The following is a 6134-nucleotide window of genomic DNA, read 5'->3' on the forward strand; positions in this document are numbered from 1 at the left end:
GTTCACCAGTCTAGAAACCAAAAGCGCGACGATTTAGGATCGAATCACCCAGACTGTGCGGGTAAGACAGCGATCGAGACGGATGAGCTCTGTGCGGATGTACAACGTGAGCTGGACAATGCAGTAGAGGGCAGTTCGCAGAAGGAAAGCTGCCTGCCAGTCAAGGGAAAGAGATAGATGATTTCATTGAAAATTATTCAGACTGTGCGAATAAGACTGTGAACCGGACCGACGAGATGTGTAACGGTCAGCACGAGGTGCGACAAGATGGCTCAAAAGTGAGCATTAGGAAGAAGCGCCGGAGAAAGAAGCGTTGTGAAAGTCGGCATGCGGTGAAGAATGTAGCGCAGCCGTAGATGGCAAAACGCAAAAAGGTATGGCACAAAGAAAGGAAAGGTGCGGTCGTCGTCTGCGATGTGTTCATTCCAAGCGTGTCTGAGCCACCAGACAAAGAGAGACAGGGAAGCACGTTCTGCGCCAGCGCGGACAAAGGGCAGGGGGCAATTATGTTCCCAGTCATTTCGTCGTTCTTTTAGGGGTGCAGTGTGCATTGCGAACGAGCGCTAGGTGGCAGGACGAGACGAGGTGGTACGTCCTCTTCAAAAACAGCGACCTTTGGGGCTTATTTTGTCCCAGAACAATAATTGTCATCTATCTTGCCCTCATTTCCTTTCTTTAACGATGCGAGCCCGGTACTTCCAAGTCACGAACGGCTTGCGCGTTATCAGCTTGACGTATCATTCTCGACAGGAAAGTAGCGAGCGCGGAGTTTTAAAGAAAAGAAACGAAAGCAAGGCAGATGACGATATTGTTGTGGGACAAGTCAAACCCCAAAGGGCGCAAACTTTTTTTAAGAGTGTAGGGAGACGCGACGCAGTCAGACGAGGTCATGATGAAAGCATGTCGCCAAGACGCAATTGTCGCAAATTGTGACACCTGAAAAGAGCTGGTGGATTGTCGGGCCTTTTGGTGTTCCTGTATAGCCAGAATGGCTTTAAGGGCGCGACAAACTCGAGTACTACTCAAAAGTATGAGTCCGTTGTAAGATAATCGGAATGATAGACAACAGGAAAGGTTCAGTAAAAACAAACGTTTTGTTTTGTTTGTTTTCGAGCTTTAGAGAAGTTTCGCGATCTGAGACTAGTTTACTTCAGTAAGTAAATTATGAGTTTTGTTTAGGTTTCAGTTCGAGAAGCTCTGACATTTGAAAGATGTGTTTTGCGTTATGCTTTAGTTTCGCGAAGTGTTCGTTATTGGGTAGTTAGGCTTTATTTTTTGTACGGGACTTGAAACGTCAAGGCCATTTGTTGAATGCCTTTAGTAACACGTGTTTGTATCACTTAAGTTTTTCTTTTAAGATTAAGCGCATTGGTTTTCAGAGAGCGGAGAATTCGCATTGAGAAGCGTTGGTACTGTTCCATTAGCGCGTGTTCTTTGCCGACATAAGGAGTGTTCGTGACTGGGTCGCCAGTGTCTGTTGAAGGCGGCAGCGTTCTGAGTTTTCTATGAAGCTTGTGTGGAAGTAGTTAAGAGTAGACGCGTTTTTGAAAAAAGTCGGAGCCCTTCCATCCTGTGAAGAGGGAAGTCCTGCGAAGCTGGCGCTCTGCTGGGATTTGCTATGTTGGGGTTTAGCTATAGTGGAGATTTGCTATGTTGAATTTGGCTACAAAATAGTTAACCGACCCCTTCGCTACGTACACGGCAAAGAGGCTTCGGTGCCGGCTCCGAGTAGCCAATGGGGTATTTTAACACTTAGACGATGGCTATACAATGGTTCAGAAGAACTGGCTCAGCGTCCACGGGCGACGGCGTTTCTGTAGCGCGTTCCTCACTCTTTTGTACCACGTTCCCAGACTAGAGTCCTTGACGAAAGCTATTAGCCCCGAGAACGAACAAAAGCGGCGCTGCGAGCGCCGCTCGCATGATGTCGTGGCAAGGATTGGCGCTTGTCGTCTGCTACAGTTCGGGCTGCGTCCGGGCGTCTTCTGCAACGTTTCCGTTTGTTTGCTCTCGTTCTCTGTGCGCTGGTACACTTATGACAGTCCTCCCAACTATACTTTGACGATGTCTTCTTTCGTCAAAATTTATTGAAAGAGCTTATTTTCTAGACAACAATATATTTCTCAAGAACAACGTTACAGTGCCGGCCAACGGAGGTCAGTCCGGAGCGGTGTTCATGCGCAGTTCATCCGCAGTTCTAGACTGCGGTAGCTCACGTGGATAATAAAAGCATAAACGCGAAAACATAGCATAGAACAATCTAGTTAAGCGACCATACTTGCTGTGGCGCAACAACCATGTAACAACGCTGGCTATATATGACTTCTACAACACTGATCTTGATTTTAACCCACTAAACCTTGTTTGCTCACGACGAACTGTTCATTGGCAAAAATATTGAATTTTCGCATTTATTCACAGAAACGTTCAACAGTAGCAAGAGCACTAAACAACACATCAGCATAGATTCTACCAGTACCATTTGCTTTTTGAACTGCTTCTCAAAATTAAGGCGTTCTTAACCAGTTAATTTTAAGTCGCGGTAATGAAGCTAATTGAGAATTTAAGCTGTTTACCGAACACAAAAAGGCATGGACCAATGTTTATTCTCTTTTCAGTGCTACACGCTCTACTCAGTTCAACAATTTAGCGCTGCTGGTTGCTCAGAGAGCCGTGCTGCCCGATCTGCATGGCGAAACTGACACAGCTGCTAGGCGCAACTTTTTGGGCGAAATATGACTGTTAGACCATATGGCTGCAGCCAGAAAGCCGAAGCTTCATTCTTTAGTGGTATGGGACACATAGAAAATATCAATATTCACCGAAGGAGGTGAAAAATTAAGTGAATTCATATGAGGCTTGCATATACAGGGTGTTCCAGTTAACGTGGGCCAAACTTTAAAAGTATGCAACTGGTACATAGCTGGTCAAAACCAAGGTAATGTTGCTTGCCGTAGCTTGGAGATACTCAGATTATTTTTGTAATTCCGCCTAATTAGATAATAACTCCTAATTAATATTCAACTTCTAAAATATCATAGTTAGACGAAAGGTTTCAATGCTAAAATTGTAGACCAACATGAAAAACTACCGATACAGCTTTCTGTTGCTCAACACGCGCTACATAAAAGTGTTTTTTTTTTCGAACGTAGAAGAAGCCCGAATACACGCGAAGTGCCACGAGCGTCCACTCGCGCGGCAATTTTGCGTGTGTGCGCGGCCTTCTTTCACGCTCAGTAAAACATTATTATGTTAAACGTATTGAGCAACAGAAAGCTGGGCCGGTATTTTGTAGCGATGCCTTTCGGGCAATAATGCCCTTTCGCGCTTATCGCGCTTTGTCAGTGGTCAGAGTGACGGTCCGCTCGCGTTATATTCGGGATCAGCCGGCTGTGCACGAGGGGTGGATGATAAGAATAGTATAGAATAAGTCATAAGGCATCACTACACAAACGCGGCCCTGTATCGGTAGTTTAAATGCGAAGCATTTCTTGGCGAACTATGCTATTTTGACAGTATCTACCTAGCCACCTACGTCTTTGTGTTCTCTTGGTCATTTCGTTAGCTTGGCAAGCACCAAAATTGGCATACGATGACAAGAGTATATGACGAACATAAGTGATAGGTCATGACATAAATGTCATAACATGCGTGTCAAGTAGGTCATGACAATGAACCAGCAAAAAATATTAACACTCAAAAACCACTGGAATGGGTGCGATGCGGACGTGCGCACTAAGTGAAGGAAACACTAAAGGATGGTGGTAGAAATCAGTAATGAGCATGACTCAGCAAAAATGAGAATGACTACACACAAATGAGAAAGATCAACACTCAAACAACAATGGAATGGGTTCGGATGTGGTACTAAGTGACGGAAAACGCTAAATGTTGATGGTCAAAGTCATTGTCATAAGCATGACTAAGGCTTTCACCTTAAGGTCTCTTAGGTGTAGCTAAAGGGACTCCTGAGGAGACATGACATGAATGTGATGACATGCGTGTCTGCAAGTCGTGAAACAGCAGCCTACGCTTGGTGCTCTCATGGTCATTTTGTTAACTTGGTAGGCACTACAAAATCGCAAAGCGAATCGTTGTTATGCTTCGCGTGGCATCTGTCGGTTTTTTCATGTTGCTCTACAATGTTCTCATTGGCACCTTTTGTCCAATTAAAATATTTGAGAAGTTCAATAAATAATTAACACTAATTATCTAATTCGGCGGAATGAAAAAAAAATAATCTGAGTATCTTCAAGCGACGGCAAACAACATTACCTTGGTTCTGACCATCTCCGTACCATTCGCATATTTTGAAAGTTTGGCCCAAGTTAACTGAAACACCCTGTATAGCGTCTTCTTTGTGAGGCGGGTATACGAGGGCGTATTTTAGGGACTGACGCAGCGAATAGTTCTCAATTCGTATATTTAAACACCAATGTGGTTCTAGGCATCGTCATGCAGACGGTCGTTGCGTGACGATGTTGCATGACGAAGCTGCCTGGAAGAGGCAGCTGGGCAGCCGGAGCAGCACTCTAGTGCCTCGAGTATGTTATAGCCATTCCAATTGGCGCTGTAAGGATTCTTTCATGGTTTCAATTCGAAGTTGTAGTGAACGGAAGGATTTCGCGAACAATACGCGCCTCGACATAACGTCATAATGATTGTCGGTTGCTTCCATCGTGGGAGGTGTCTACCACATTGTTCATAAAGACTACTTCAGGCTACTATGAAACATTGCATGACATGTAATGGCTTGGCTCTTGGTCTTAACCACGGAGTAAGATAAGACAGGAGCGCCGACTCTGCTCGTCTGGAAGGGACACATTCTGAAACGCCGGCTCCTGCTTCATGGCGTGTTCGCCAGACGGCGCTACGAATGATGAAAAACTCTCTCGCGGCATCTGCTTGTCAGCTGCTCCGCGCACGCCCTGACGCCTGTAGCGCGCATAGCTCTTGCGGTTCACAGAGTGACGTTAGCAGGAGAAACAAGTCATGTATCATTTTATTTAATTTATTTTATACAGGCCAAATGCAGGGCATTTGTCAGGTGGCCTACATGGAACTTTACAAGGCACAGGAACAGAAATTAAACAAATTACGGAAACTAAGACGGAAAGAAAAGCTATAGCAAATGGTAAGGCGATATAACGGCAGTTCGGGTGGTCTCAAGCAATGACAGACGATAACGAAAAGAAGTTTTGATGGAAAAGCTGACGTTTATCACTCTTTCTTATCTGAGCACGCATCAAGTGCTAAGATGCTTCGCTTGCTTCTTTGTATCTCGCGGTGCTTTTCGTGTCGCCCGGTTCTCTTGCGAGCAGAATCGCCACATTCTCATTAAGCATAATAATTGGGAATTCCTGCCAGTGTTTTCTGCTCATTATTTCACAAGAGAAGCTCTGATTATGTGTCTGCATAACTAGGGGAATCATCTCGAAGGCGAGGCTAAGAATTTACGGAGTAGCCAGTCGGTATTTACAATGGCTAACATCCTTGTCTTTCTTTCCCTTTCTTTCTCTCTCTCTACATTACGGCATGTCTCTGGACAAGGAAAGGCACCTGCACTGTGTGTAATTGTAGACAAATTTAAAATGAGCTCCTCTCGTCGTTCGGCATTGGCCTCTTTTGGTTCCTCCTGGCATTCAGCATCATTGAGCTACGCCAGGCTTCCCTAAACAAATTGAAGGAACGGCTCCGCTTCGAAGTCGAGGCACTTTCTTTACATCTAGTAGGACATCGCCTTTGTATGTGCTGAAGTAACTATCAAAAATAAGCTGCTTCTCGAAGTGTCGCGCACATATTTTGTCCATTACTTCAAGCGCTCGCTTATTTCAGGAATTTTTTGACGGCACTGGTGCAGTAGTTGAAGATCAGATGGCGAAGCGAAGAGCGCAAACTTCTCGCGTCCTTTGCCATAACCAGATTTACAGCCGGGAACAAAACACTGTCCTGTTGCTCAGTCTCTTCACGCACAAGTATCAAGATACCTTGTTCCGTCAGGCATTAATAAACATACTGCAGACATGGTAAACAAAGTGAGGAAGACGAAAATTTCGCACCTTCGCTTCCGCGCAGAAGTAGAGGAGTGAAAAACAAGTTTGTGTCTTTTTGTACACCACCATTTATCGTCTGTT

This window comes from Dermacentor silvarum, unplaced genomic scaffold (genome assembly GCF_013339745.2).
Source record: "Dermacentor silvarum isolate Dsil-2018 unplaced genomic scaffold, BIME_Dsil_1.4 Seq1083, whole genome shotgun sequence".
Taxonomy (NCBI): Eukaryota; Metazoa; Arthropoda; class Arachnida; order Ixodida; family Ixodidae; genus Dermacentor; species Dermacentor silvarum.